The sequence below is a fragment of the Danio rerio genome, chromosome 12 (genome assembly GCF_049306965.1).
Source record: "Danio rerio strain Tuebingen ecotype United States chromosome 12, GRCz12tu, whole genome shotgun sequence".
NCBI classification, from domain to species: Eukaryota; Metazoa; Chordata; class Actinopteri; order Cypriniformes; family Danionidae; genus Danio; species Danio rerio.
The window spans coordinates 37,363,654-37,379,634 of NC_133187.1; the positions used below are offsets into that span (position 1 = coordinate 37,363,654).

A 15,981-nucleotide genomic window follows, 5' to 3' on the forward strand; every position below is an offset into this window, starting at 1 on the left:
CCAGCTCTAGGAAGAGTCCCGGTGGTTCCAAACATCTTCCACTTACGAAAAATGTAGGCCGCTGTGCTCATTGGAACTTTCAGAGCAGCAAAAAATTTTCTGTAACCTTACCCAGCCTTGTGCCTTGAGGCAATTCGGTCTACAGACAATTCCTTTGTCTTCATGCTTGGTTTGTGCTTTGACATGCACTGTCAACCCTGGGACCTTATATAGACAGGTGTATGCCTTTTCAATTCATGTCCAAATCAACTGAATTTACCACAGGTGAACTCCAATTAAACTGCTGAAACATCTCAAGAATGATCAGTGGAAACAGAATGGACCTGAGCTCAATTTAGAGCTTCACGGCAAAGGCTGTGAATACTTCTGTACATGTTATTTTTCAGCTTTTTTATTTTTAACATATTTGGAACAATTAAAAAAAATCTTTCTTTACATTGTCATTATGGGGTGTTGTGTGTAGAATTTTGAGAAAATAAATTAATTTGATCTCAAAAGTTTAAAATTCATCCTACATTCTCTTGTTATATCCTCTAAAATGAGTTGCCAATTTCTGTAGCTCAAACCGTGAATCCTAGTGCTTGCAACAATATCGGTTGTGGGTTCGATTCCGAAGGCATGTCTAAACTGATAAACTGTACATTTAGTTAATAGCATTCGCCATATGTGTAAAATGTAAAACTATAAATGAATGCACTGGTTGAAAGTGAAACCCATTAAACAGATTGGACTCTCATGCTGTACATTACAATGGTGACTGACTGAGATCCACCGGGTCAAACACAGTGGACCACATATATTTTTAAAGCTACTCTACTGTATCTCAGAAGTAACTGGAGAGGAAACTTCCTTCTATATTACAGAAGGACACATCGGTGTGGTGCTATCAAAATTGCTTCAGTTTCAGTACGCAAGATAACACACTCTCATGCTGCAGTAATTGTATTACAGACACACACAGGCCTCTAATCTGATGCATAATTAAATGCAGAGTAGAGATAGGAAGAGCCCTCTGTCCTGACATTGTGTGTAAAGGGTGAACAAGAGCAGGACAGACAGGAAGACAAAGAGGGAAAAGGAAAGGTTTCAGAGAGGGGTTCAAGAACTGGCACAAAAACGCCAAACTAAACTTGAATGTCAAATCATATTGTGCACGTATATAAACAAAACAGATTTTACACAGTTTTTAAATGTTGTGGTGGAATTGACAAACTAATTAAAGATCAAGTCATTTAGTAGGATCCTTTAAATGTGAATACAAAAAAAACTGAATACAAAATTTACAAATATTGGAAAATAACTTCTTTTTTAGGGGGGCGGGGGGGGGGTGATGTGCAGTAAGTATGGTCACTGAAATTCTTAATCAATGTTAATCAACAAAAAACTGAACATAAATATGATTTAACTAACAATGAGCAAGAATTGCACTAAACTAAATTCTAGAGAAGCACAAAAAATGAAAAGGGATAAAAGTCAATAAATATAAATAACAACAACTTTGAAATGAAAAGAAATAATTATTATAAATGCAAGTGGATTTAAATAAATGTGAATGAACTGGAACTAATAATGAACTGAGTGCAACTAAAAAGAAAATGTATAAATATTTTAAAATAATCGGTGCAACTGAAATCTACACCTTTGTTTGTTACATTATTTTTAAATCATGTTATTTAGGATCCTTTAAATGTGAATACAACACAAGATATTTGAAAATAACCTACTTGTGGGGATAAATGTGAAGAGAGTAGAGTAACAAAAACTCTTAAAAAGGAAATGTAGCTGAATTGTTGCTGAAATTAGAATACAAAATACACTGAAAACTAATTAAATATGAATCAACCAAAACTGAACATGAATATAATTTAAATATTCATTAAGTGAGAACTGTTCTGAAATAAATTCTAGAGAAAAGCACAAATAATGAAAAGAAATAAAAGTAAAGAAAAAAATAACAAAAACTTTGAAATGGAAAAAGATTTTATAATTAAAATAGTGAAATTAATAAAAGTGAATGAACAGGAACTAATAATAAACTGGAGTGCAACTAAAAAGAAAATACAAAAATAAAAAAAATAATTGAAAACAATTGAGGTAATTGAAATCTAAACACTTAATTAAGTCATTTTAAATCAAGTCATTTAAGATCCTTTAAATGTAAACTGGCATCGAATACAAGATAAGCAAATATTGGGAAATTAACCTATTTGGGGCAAAAATGTGGAGAAGGTAGTCACAGAAATTCTTAAATTGGAAATGTTGCTGAATTGTTCCTAAAATTTAAATATAAAAATACACTGAAACCTAAATAAATGTGAATCAACCCAAAACTGAACATGAATATGATTTAAATAGCTATTAAGTAAGAATTGTTCTGAAATAAAGATGCACAAATAATGAAAAGGAATAAAAGTAAATTAAAGTAACAAATTTTGAAATTGAAAAAATATATATTATAAATAAAACAATGTTTATAAAAATAAATGAACTGGAACTAAGTATGACCTGGAGTGCAAATAATTGCAGAATTGAAGTCTAAACACTTGTTTGCTAAAGTAATTTAATATTGTTAAATATTGCTAAAGTAATTTCCAGATTTTTTCAGAAAAATAAATAAATATAAAATAACAAAAACTTTGATAAATGAAACGACTACAATAAAAGTGATCAAACTGGAAATAATAACCAACTGGAGTGTACCTAAAAAGAAAATAAAAAAAAAATTAAAAAAAAAAAAAAAAAAAAATATATATATATATATAAAGGAAATATTTGAAAGAAATTGGCAGTAAGTCAGATTTAAATGTGATTTACCTAAGCTGTATGTGAATGTGAATGTGAACTGAACAGACCAAAAAAAAAAAAGTCCTATTAAATTTTGTAGCCAAAAAGAGGAACCAAAAAAAAAACTCGAAAGTAATTTTAGTTGAAAGTGGAAACAAACAGACACTTGAACACAACTGAAAGTGAATTAAGTGGAACTGGAATCAAGCATGAAACACCCCTGAAATGCTTAATAAAATAAGTGAAAATAAAACCACAGAAGTTGAAAAATGTACATTTGATTTCAAAGTGAAATTGGGGCTGAAAGGAAGTGAAAGACAGAGTTAGAATAGTGACGCAGAAGCACCACTAATCACCAGAGGCCATGTGTGTGCATGAATGTAATAGGAAGGATTACATGAGACATGCACTTGATGAAGCAAAATCACAGCTCCTTGCGTGAGCATCTGCACTATAATCCTGAGCATGTACGTATGCGTGCATGTGGCTGGCAGACTGTCTCTCTGTCTGTGCGTGTGTTTGTATATCAACTAGTAGTAGGGCTAAACAATATATTATCTGAGCATCGATATAGAAATGCTTGTATCTGTAATAGTCACAGGATTAAATTATTATTTAAAGATTTGAATATAAAGAAATATTTTTTTTCCATTTATACAATGATGACCATGTTATTTTACATTTAATTGTTCCATTTCTGTACTTGAAGACTGTTAGACTCGACAGAAACCCACTGCGCACTGTTTATTTATGTATTTTGCTCGTAATTTATTATAATTCATGCAGATGCACTGCACAGAAAAATACTTGATCATCCCAGATGGTCTAAATTAATGAAATCTTTCCAAGTAGAGCTATTCAAATCATATGCTGAAATTATAATCATATCCCAACATATATACATCATGGCAAAACAAAAATATCGCAATGATTTTTCCTAACTAGCAGCATGCCTTTGCTCCTCGACTCATCCATTCCTCTGATTTACTCTATGAATGCAAATAATCCATGGCTGAGCAGAAATCCACAGTTACTAACTGCAGTTGATATCACTCACTGACAAAAATGTTTTGCATGAAGGATAGTGAAAAAGTAAAACTTGCTAAATAACTGTTCAGAGAGAGAAGTGTGGTTACTACTGCCACACAAGACAAGCACACCTGCACCTCTATATTCACAATGAAGAGCGTTTCCCTGACAAACACAATGATTTGTATTTTGTACATTCTGTGCTGAGGAATCAGCATGGATATAAACATCTCTGGAGCCTCTCATCGTACTCTGGCAAAATAAATAAGCAACGTTTGTGACATGAACACCCATACAGACTCATCCAACAACATCCAGACATTTCAGTACTCCTAACAGGAGTTCTATAGCCAACAGTATACTATGGGGCAAACAACATATCATTTGAACATCGATATTACAATGTGTGCATCCGCATCTGCAAGATACTGTTTGCAATGTTGAGTTGGGATTATAGATGACCAGAAGCCACAGGTCAAAACACACAAGATTTGTGGAGATGCTGCAGAATTAAACCATAATAGAGTGAAAGTTTATCATCTGCATGTGTTTTTAAGACCTATGACTATGTGAGCATTTTAAGTTTAAAGAGTTAAAGCATTTTAGTAGTGCTTTAACAGTGATTATCTGTATTGAATTACTTCTATGATGAAGACTGTGTTATTTTACATTTAAAAATGTTAACATTTATATATTTATACTAGTGTTATTTTACACTTGATTATTTAAATTCTGTACCTGAATACTGCTAGACTCTCTTAAAAAACACAAAGCTCAGTATTTTTCACTTTAATATTCGCTCAATTGTGTTTATTCATGACTTGTTGTTTGTTTTTTATATGTATATAATAAATTACAAAAATAAATTTATATTTCAATCTAATCAATCTAAAGACTTTTCAAATAGAGGTATTAAAGTGATCTGGTGAAACTGTACTTATATCGCAAAATCTTTCAAATATTGTGCAGCCCTAGTATATTATAATGCATCCAGATAGCAATGCAAGCTTATGGGTTTGATTTCTCACATAATGCATAAAACAATCAAAGTATGGGGGGGGGGGGAAAGAATGAAAAGGGAAAAAAGGGTCTTCCCGGCACTAATTAAGTCTTCATCATGGAAAGTGGCAATTAAAAATGACCAATAATTTAGTGAACATTTGGGATCCGGAAGTAAACACCTATTGATTTAGTCCAGAGGAGATTGATTTTTAACAATAGAGCCTTAACCTTTAAAGACAGGCCTGTTGTGAGCTCTGAGGTTGTTCACTGATTGATTGCAACAATAAGCTTTGCTAAAACCCATCTGTTGACATTAATTCAATTTATTTCAGCCAATCAGAGAGCTCCACTCCAGAGTGCCAAGAGATCTTAAGCTCCACCCACTCCAATATAGTGAATTTAAAAATCTCGATGTTTTATGAGATTGTGTTTATTTTCCTCAGTGTTCTCTATATCAGAGGGGCCTGTGGGCCAAAGTTGGCCCATGGTAACCTTTGATTTGGCCCACCATCCCATCTGAAAAGAGAGGGAGACTGATGGAGAGTTAGTTTGGCCAAATGCCTTTAACAGAGATCGTCATTTCAAATTTAACGCAACCTTTAGTTTCTTTGTTTAATTGAGGAGCTACAAAAAATTAATGTTTCAATTAAATATTGTAAATGAATCAGAATTTTAAAATGTAGAAACTGTCAGTTAACAGATCATGACCATGCACAAGACATCGGAGAGCAAATTAAGGCAGGAGCAGCTCGACTAGTGTATTCAGCATTGAACACCATTGTGTTATAAATGAGATTGTTTATGTTGTACTATCAGTTAATTTCAAAATCTAAAAAATTATACTGCATCATTAATAATATGTTTTAAAGCAACATTTTCTAGTTATTTTGAAATTTTAGCAAATACATTAGGAAACTACCCATGGACAATTTAAAGTAATATGGTTTGGTATATTTAACCTTGGCCCACAGCTCAATCAAATTTGTTTTTTGTCCCTTTATAAGACAAAGTTTGGGCAGCCCTGCTCTATATAGACAAGAAATTATAAGAACATACTACAAAAAGCATAGCAAAAAGGTTACACCCAGCTTCCCCCTCTTATTATGTATCATAAAGATGCAATACAGTCATTTGTATTGTAAGAGAACATTTTATACTCTTCTCACTTGTCTTATTGTATTGTCTAGTTTAGTCTACACGGTCCCTAAATTACAATAAAGTCTAAGTACTTTTAATAAAGTTTCAGTAAAAAACACATTTACTGCTAAATGCATGCAAGCAAATTAGGGCTGGGCTAATAAATGATATTACAATTATTAATAACAATAAGCTCTGTAACTTTTTTTAATCTATATCGATCTAAGAGCCGATCACACAGCAGAAATGTGCAACAATGGGAATCTAGAAGTGTGTTGATATTAGAGATGTACTAAATTTTCACCGAAAAATTATCAGCCGAAAATATGTTATGCCATTTAATGGTCCCTCTCATTTCTGTGGCTTCAGTCATTGTTGGGATACATTTTTTAAATGTGGCAGCATTAACAACTTATATCGTAATATTTATTATTATCAATCAATTTGGAATATAAATGTCAAGATTTTTGCCATATCGCCCAGCCCTAATGCAACGCTCTCTCTCTCTCTCTCTCTTTCTCTCTCTCTCTATGCAGTTCTTTCCCAGAATAAACAGCAGTATATAGACTAAACCTTGTATACTGTAGTACAGTTAAAGTCTGATTTTATGAGACCAATCAAACACTCAAGTCATAACGCCCTTTCCAATCAATCTCAGTAAAAGAATAAATGTAAGAGAAAAACATCAAAAAGCGTTCGGCTTTCATTTGAGCTGGCAAGGATGTTTCCCGGCCGGCAAACACGTTGATAAAAGCCGAATTACAGCAGTTTCATGTTCCGTGACTTGTCGAGATAATGCCTTCATTAGGATGCCAGAGGGAAGGAGGAGGAGCCGAGAGGCAGTCGACTGGAGCGACACACACGCACGCACGCACACACACACACACACACACACACACACACACACACACACACACACACACACACACACACACACAGGTAACCCATCCTCAAAAGAAAATGCTCAGTCCTAATATGGATACGGATGGTGCAGTGTTTAATTGCTCCATCACCCGTGCCATTTAGACCCAGGGAGTGTGTGTGTGTGTGTGTGTGTGTGTGTGTGTGTTTGACTTAGTGCCGGTGTCAGTGTTTTGCTTTATTGTGCTGAAGCTCAGAGATCCGTGGGCTCAATTACTGGCCCACTGAGAGGCACTCCTGTGTTTGTCGCAATCAACAAAACTGCAGTGGCCAACAGAAAAGAGCAGGCGCAGAGAAGCGCAGACCCGCAGGGACACGGGTCTGGACCCAGAGCACAAATCACTATGAGCCTGGACAATTAATAGCCTGTCAATATCTGCTAGAAGCAGCTGGTCACCAAGGCTCTTCAATTTTCCCAATGATGAGATGACAATTTTTTTTTCCAATGACTAATGTTAAATATGTCGAGAGGCCATTATGTTGAAGGAGCAGCTCCAAACAAATAACAGACTCAGAGTTACATAAAACACTGCATTATGTTCTTTGCAGATATGAAGATCAACATTTGAGCTTTTAATATAATATAATATAATATAACATAATATAATATAATATAGTATAATATACTAAAATATAATATACTATAATAAAATATAATACAGTATAATATAACAGCGTAATACGAAATAATATAATACAATATAAAATAATACAGTGTAATAAAATACATTTGAATACAATATAATACAATGTAATATAATACAATACAGTATAATCTAACAATCTAATTTGATCTAATCTAATATAATATAGTTTAATATAATAAAATACAGTATAATGTAATATAATATAATATAATATAATAAAATGTATAATAATATAATAAAGTATAATATCATATAATAAAACACAGAATAATATAATATAATATAATATAATATAATATAATATAATATAATATAATATAATATAATATAATATAATATAATATAATATAATATAATATAATATGACTGTGACTGAAAAATCATGATTGTTCCATTAACTCTTTGACGTGAGAGTTTTAAATACTCCAGCTAACACTCCTGCATGAGTTTTTGTGACTATTAAGTAAAATCTATTAATTCTCAAAATGTAATCGAACATTTGTTTTGTCTTTTAAACAATAATACCAATTGTATTATTTGTTATACGATGGGTAATGGGCACCAGTGTTGTGGCTAGAAGGGATACAGTTGCGAAGTATCCTCAGCTGCAGCGTGGTGAAGTCTAGATGGAATACAACTGAGGATTCTCGCATCAATACAGCATCATTTTTGTGACACTATACAACATCAATACTTTTCAAATACTGTGAGGGTTGGGTTAAGGGTTGAACTGGGGGTAGATGCTAATAAAATACAATTAATGCGCAATTTAATTAATAATAGAAATACTTCTCATTAACTTCTGATCGCAGCTGTATCCCTTCTAATATCAACCTCAGAAGAGATTTGAGCTGCTGGATTTACATCATGTTTATTCATAATTTTCTTTCAAAATACATGAAGGTAAGTGACTGTGAATAAAGCACATTGTCCAGTTATAGAGACATCCATGTGTATTTTACAAACCTTAAATAGAATGTTTTGCTTGTAGTTATGTGTATTTGAATGTTTGAAACCTAAAATAAATGTTTTTTTTTTTTAAGGCACTGTTAAAAAGTGATTTATGAAAAGCACTACGCACCTCTTTCTGTGCCTCGGCATGCAACGTCAGATTTGAATTTAAGCAGTTCATGACATGCACTCTGAACATTCTTATCACACCGGTGTGATCGTACGTTTCAGGGACCAGCTAACGTTGATCACACCGGTGTGATTGTACGCGTGAAAGGGTTAATTAATCACCTCTAAACTCTTCTGAAGTTAAAACATTGCTATTGTGTTGTATAGATGAGTATAAACATACCAAAATGCATGGCCCTTTTATCTACATTTTTAAATTGTACAGTTTCATTTTAATCTAGAAAGAACATTCTCTTAGTCTACACATTTTGTACATGGCCTTTTTTTTTCAAATGTTGCTGCATGTCCACTGTAGGCTACTTTCACTTAACTGTCTTCGACTGATTATGATTCTACAACAACCTTTATTGTGATGTGATTTACTGCATTGCTAAAAGCTTTAAAGAAAGCTGCACATGGATACAACATAACAAACCGTGACATGTCATTTTACATTCGGTGCTCTGGGAAAAACCTTCTTCACAGGCAGAGGGTGAGGGTAAGGCCAGACGGGTTTACTTTAGAAAAAAAAATCCAGGCCAAATCCATGCTGGGCTCTATGCCAGTCTTCACAACACTCACCATACCAACCACAACCATACGGACACACATGCAAAGTCCCAGATTGAGTGAGACAGTGCCACACAACATGATCTGATGTATATGTTTATCTGATGACTTCATTAGGTTGTGTAAACTGTGCAATGATAAAATGAATACACAAAAAAGAAAACATTACATTATGATTGAAGGGAAAGAGCTGGTTGATATTTATTAGTAAATGACCCAATGGAAACTTTAAGCAGCACAGCATTCAAGCTAATTCAACCTTATATTATTGTGAACAATTAGTCTTAGTATATGTTTGTTTGTATATATACTGTAACACCACCTCTATGCATGCAAGATGTTACACTGAGGGAGTTCACAGAATTTTTATTTCACACATACTGAAATTAAAATAAACTTCACAAGCCTGTTTTTCCCTTTTTCCTTCTTGTTTAATTTCTCTACATGTGTATACAGTATTTAGTCCACACAAACAAAAGTAATCAATAACCAAAACCAAGCAGTCATTGAATGTAACCAGTCTTTGTAAATGATATAGATAGTTGGGTGAATGTTGCGTAGATGGATTTGAGTGCGATGCAATAAGATCCACTTCCTCACACTGGGAAAACGGTAGTATGATGAGGAATTTAAGAGTCACTGACCGTCATTCCAAGTGTACACAAGTAGTTCATTTGCCAATGAGAAACATAAAGAACGTTGGAACCAAATCATTGCAGTCCATTGAAAAGCACCAACAAACACCTCATCTGAACTTCTCTAGGACAACAGGTCCTGTCTACATAAGAAATAAACATAGGGCAAATTACAACCAACCATTGAAAATACTTTCAAACTCAAAACGTATTCAATACTCACATTTGAGCAGCAACAATAAAGTTCTCAAAACCATCAGAACCGGAGTGGGTCGGTAGCCTCAGTTCACCATGTGGTTCCCTCTACCAAACACGACTCACTTGCTCTATGGTGAGCTGGAATATATCCAGTTCTCACTCCCCTCTAGTGCAACCTAGTGGCCTGTAGTAATATTGCAACCAGTCCTTCTCGCATCACAAGAAACTAAAACAACAATTAAAGCATGTAACGTTTGTTCGTTACAATACATTTGACGTCAGAATTATTAGCCCTGGATTATTGAATTGTTAACCTCCCATATATTTTTCCCCAATTTTTGTTTAGTGAAAAAGATTTTTTTTCAACAAATTTCTAAACATAATAGTTCCAAAAATGAATTTCTTTTATCTTTGCCATGACACAGTACATAATAGTTTACTAGATATTTTTCAAGATACTAGTATTTAGCTAAGTGCAATTTAAAGACTTAACTAGGTTCATTAGGTAACTAGGAAAGTTAAGGTAAATAGTCAAGACATTGTGGAACGATTGTTTGTTATGTAGACAATTGAAGAAGAAAATATATTGCTTAAGAGGGCTAATAGTATTGACATTAAAATTGTTTTAAAAAATTTTAAAACTGCTTTATTTCTAGTCAAAATAAAACAAAGACAAAGACATATAAATATATATATATATATATATATATATATACATATATATATATATATATATATATATATATATATATATATATATATATATATATATATATATATGAGCCACCATGCAACCGTATTATCAACAACAACAACAACAACAACAAGTAAATAAACTCACAAAATGGAAATAAAGATAAAATAATAGTAAAATAAAATGCATAAATTATGACATACACTCAAAATGCAGCTTAAAGAAACATCAATAAAATCCAAGTAATGAGTACAGACTTGACCAAAAACCTCAGTGGACATATGAATGACACGGGAAAGGAATTCCAAGGGAATCGTGTCTCTAATAATATTTTTGTCACCCTTTCAAGGATGGGGGTTTGTCATTGATCCAATTTATCAGTATATTTTTCCTAGCAGCAAAGGCTAAAACGTCAAATAAACGATTAGTGCATTTGTCAGGCAACCGTCCAACTGGGAGGCCAAAAATCAAAGACAATGGATCCAACTGCAGCTGAAGTCCAAACATACGGCTCAGAAAAGTAACTACTTTTTACCATTAATATCTAATAACAAGACAATTCCATAATAAATGGCTGTAGTCTCCCACTTCCACCTAACATTAATTGAATTAATGATGAATTACTTGAGTTAAACTTGCTCCTAAGAAAACCTTTTTTAATTTTTTATTTGTACAGTGTACCTTCAACCTGTCCAAGACAGGTCTCGCAAAATCTGGCAGCCCGAAGTCCCGGGGCTATTGTTTGGGTTTTTTTTTTTTTTTTCAGTCTGGCTAACAAAACCTTTCTACACCGTGCCTGGCGGGCTATATAAATAAATATATATATAATACTAAAATTGGTATTAGGTGGTGACAAATGACTTATTCATTCAATTGACTTCTTAAAAACAACAGTTTATATCAAGCAAAGCAAGCCGTCACCAATGGATCAATGATTCAAAGGATTTGTTCAAAAACAGAATTATTCAGGAGAAAACACTTCAGTTTCCCAACTCTTCATGGTTCACAGAAACCATTTTGTATCTAAAATGTAACTCGCTCAATATTAACTTCTAGCTTATATAAAAATCACAATTGTGTTGATATTCCGGAGAAGAGTGATGTAACTTAAAGGTGCAGTAGTTGATTGTCTTCAGAAACATTTTTGTTGTGCTGGTTGAAAGTCTCTTCACAGTGCAATAGTTATTATTAAAGTAAATGATCTAACACGTATATAAAACGCATGATAAAGCATTCATGAGACAATCACAGATGCGGTGAAATCAAATGCTGAATTAAAACTTTTGAAAATCCTGAATCAAAATTGGAGTTACTTTTGCACGCTTGTTCAGCCACTGAAATCTCCCAGCGAAAGATTGACATAGCTATTTTCAATTTTATAAGGTCCTTTTACAACATCGATAATGTAGATTTTGTTTAGTTTAACAACAAAACATCATTAAATAGCACTATTTCGCCTAACCTGTTTTATTGAGCTGAAGTTGCTTTTATAATCACATTGGTTCATTTTTGAACAATGGAAGCCTTCTTATACTGTTTACCATGCTACTTTAAATATTAGTTCTGAAATAGCATGCAAGTATGGCTAAGTAATAAATGTAATTCCTGCACACCGCTGGCTAAACACTAACTAACTGGCGAATGACATGAACTAGTGGGTTGTCTGCTGTTGTGACACGGTGCGCGCGCTCTCGATTTCAGGAGGCGTGGCTTTGAATCAGTTAAATCGTTCAAAGATAATATGCTAAGCAGTTAGCATTTTAGCAGATCACCTACTGCACCTTTGAGTAGACAAAATAATTAACAAAATAAATCACATTGGAAAGATTTTTGCTTTTATATTTTGAATAACATGGCCATTTACCTGTATTCTAATAGGCTTTATCACTCAAAAACTGTTTTATCATGCACAATCATAGAGAACAAATGTAGCATACCCCTACCACACATACAAAAATGAAATATTTAGCAACAACTTCCCTCATAAGCAACATCAGCATTTCCTAACTTTAATTCAAGAGGCAAACTATCATTTTAGTGACATTACATCACATCATGAGCCCTGAGCAGCAGGCTATCTGAATGTATGCGAGTTTGACCCAGACAGAGCTGTCCCTATAGGCACTGGCCGGCAGGACTGATGTGTCTGCATCTTAAATCTCCATTGCTGTATCATCCTCCGCTTGTATTCTGCCCTTTTCTGCTTCTGAATGCCCCTATTCTGAACATGTACATTCAACAGCTGCTCCCTCAGAGCCCTTCCACTGTTTGGTTCATGATAACACCGCAATACTGCTGTCCTGAGGGAAATATATAGATAAAAGTGGGATTTTGAAGAGTGCATATTAACAGAATGCCAGGATATGTGAAAACTATATATCTAAAACACATAAGTCAAAGACGAAGAGAGGTTTTCAAGAATCAAAACAATTATAATATTGCTTTTTTTATACTTGCGTCCTGACTCCTGTTTTGTATGTTTTCCTAATCAAAGTCATGACTTTCATACATTTTTTCCATGATTTACAGAAGATAACCACTAAAATTACATTTGTGAATCATGACTCATTTGATGACATTAAAATACATTAAGAATCACAGTAAAGTCCCAAAACACTACTTAAATCTAAGATTAATCTTTAAACTGTCACGATTCTTCAAAACACTAGGCTGTACACAATTGTCAGCAAACTTTTAATGACTTAAAATTAAAATAAAATAAATAAAAATCACTTATTCCTGCAAAATATAGTTCAAAATATGAATGCTTCATTATTACAGAAATACATGAAGAAAAAAAACATTGAATGACAGCAAAACATTCTTTCACGCATATTTTACCATGTTATTTTCAGAGAAGTTATAAGAAATATTAAAGTACACACTTTACTTTTCAATTTACTGACCTACATTAACCTCTGAAATGTTGAATCACAGGATATTGTAGGTCAGAATACACAAACTATCTCACAAAATACTGAAAAATTGCTACGTTGCAAAAATTACAGTAAATAGAAGTCATTTAAATTGATTCACTAAAGCATGTACTACACAAAATAATATTAATGATAAAGTTGACCCCTCCCCTCATCGTCAATGTGCAATTCCTACCTTTAATTATTTTTCATATGGAACGATAAGGATATCGATATCTGTTGTTAATGCTTCCATATTTAAAAAAACTATCCCAACAAAGAGGGTTCATTAAATAACAACCTATTTTCAATGGCCAATAATATTAGGCGGCCGAAAATCCAGTGCATCTCTAATATCAACACACTTCTAGATTGTTGATACATTTCTGCTGTGTGATCTGCTCTTAGATCAATATAGAGTAAAAAGTCCTGATCTTATTGTTATTGACATCAATTTTATTTCGATTCAATAAAGTTTAGTTTATCGGCCCAGCCCTATATACAAATAAAAGCTCATTTAAAATATGACTAAAAAAATGCTAATACTGGCTTAAATGCTAATATTTAGTTAAGTTAAACAACGCCAGTCATATCAGCTTCCTTTAAACACTGCAACACAAGTTTGTAATGCTTACTAATATTCAAAGGAACTTAAAAATCACAGAGGATCTCCTTCAAGCCAGAAGCGACACCATACACACGTAATGCATGTTATTTTTAACATGCTAAACCTGACATGACCGTCTCCCCATATTAATCAGGGAAAAGAACAAGCGACTTAACATGGAAAAACATTACATCAAGTGATTCAGCAGTTCGGAAGCGTTTCCCTAGAAACAGCGTTTGGACAATGAGCTTCGCAGAATTACAGCATGCACAACAGGAATCTGAATCTCCAGACGGCAGCGGCACATTCACTCTTTCCACAGGGAAAGAAGTCAACAGAGAAGGGGATTCTAGGTAATGCGGAACTGAGCTCAATGCTCGCTGCACCTGTGGCGCAAAAACAACGGTAACCAAGCCACGGGAGGCAGAGACGTAAACAATACATCCCAACGTACATCTCTGCCCCCGCCGCGGCCTAAGGGGGCAAATTAGAGCAGATTATTCCCTTCAGACACAAAACTGAAAGCTCCGGCTCATCAGAAAGAGTGAGCATTTCAGAGCAGCGGGCAAAGGTGGTGTGCGTCATGTAATAGCTTTTAGCTGCGCATCTCCCTCCCCTCATCGTGACGTTTCATAACCCTGGTCGGTCATCCCTCACAGGCCATTTAAGCCTCCCTTTCTCTCTCTGTGATGTTTATGACAGATCTACTGTTTTCCAAATCCTGCTGTTTTTTAGAGTTTTGCTCAAACAAGGTGCATATCTATTTAAACTTATTTAACTTTTAGATAAAATACATATAAAAAATTCCCAAAAAAATGACAGTATGATTTTCATGACATCTGAAGTTATCCAGGGTCACGTATTAAATCAATCCATATTATTGGTCCCAAAAAGTTGCATTGTAGTACGTATCTTATTGGCTATGAACAGAATTTTGCATTATTTGTAATAAACACACACACACACACACACACACACACACACACACACATCCATGCATATTAGTAACAGCCAGGGCTTGACATTAACTTTTTTGATCCCCAGCAACTGTGGCTAGCACTTTTTCAACATTACTAGCCACTTGCCATTTTCACTAGCCACAATTTTGTATTTGGAAAAGTATATTTTATGTGCATAAATAAAACGTTGACATGCTAAAATTACTTAATTTAGTTTGTGTTATGTCTACATGCCTCCTCATTCATTTCACTTTTTATATCACGCTCAATGTGCATGAGCAAATGGTTTGTGTCGCATTGCAATTTATTATTTCACATCACTTTTTTTCAGAGTTTAAATTTAAGGAGCTCTGAAATAATCTAAAAGTTAGAATTTATATTATTTAATACTTTTATTACTGTATATTCAATTATTGAATATTGATATGTCTAATACATAAATATAAAAAAAAATCTTTAATAAAAATGAACAGATTCAACTTGCTCATATAAAGAATATAATACATACATGTATAATATCTTTTGCACCATAGTAACCAGTAGCATACATTTACGGTCTATGATATTATAATCAAAACAACCAAACAGACATTTAAAACATAAAAATGGTAAAAAAAAAAATAAAAATGAACCATTCAATACATTAAATGTGTTGTTGCTATATACTTATATTCCAGCCAATGGTTTCAAAAGCAAATGTTGCTGTTTGCTGACAGTTCTGCAAATTGGTAGAGGTATAAGAGCAACCTATTATAAAATCTAGT

At 33.5% G+C, this 15,981-nt stretch overlaps 1 protein-coding gene and 1 long non-coding RNA gene across 25 annotated transcripts in view; both read right to left on the minus strand.

The window, feature by feature from the left end:
- camk2g1 (calcium/calmodulin-dependent protein kinase (CaM kinase) II gamma 1) overlaps positions 1-15,981 on the minus strand; it is a 159,824-nt gene that overhangs the window by 93,814 nt on the left and 50,029 nt on the right.
- On the minus strand, positions 9,560-10,166 carry LOC141376851 (uncharacterized). The gene is made up of 2 exons (XR_012388116.1): positions 10,068-10,166; positions 9,560-9,987 (listed from the first exon to the last, which is right to left on the minus strand). It is a non-coding gene; the product is annotated as an uncharacterized lncRNA (long non-coding RNA).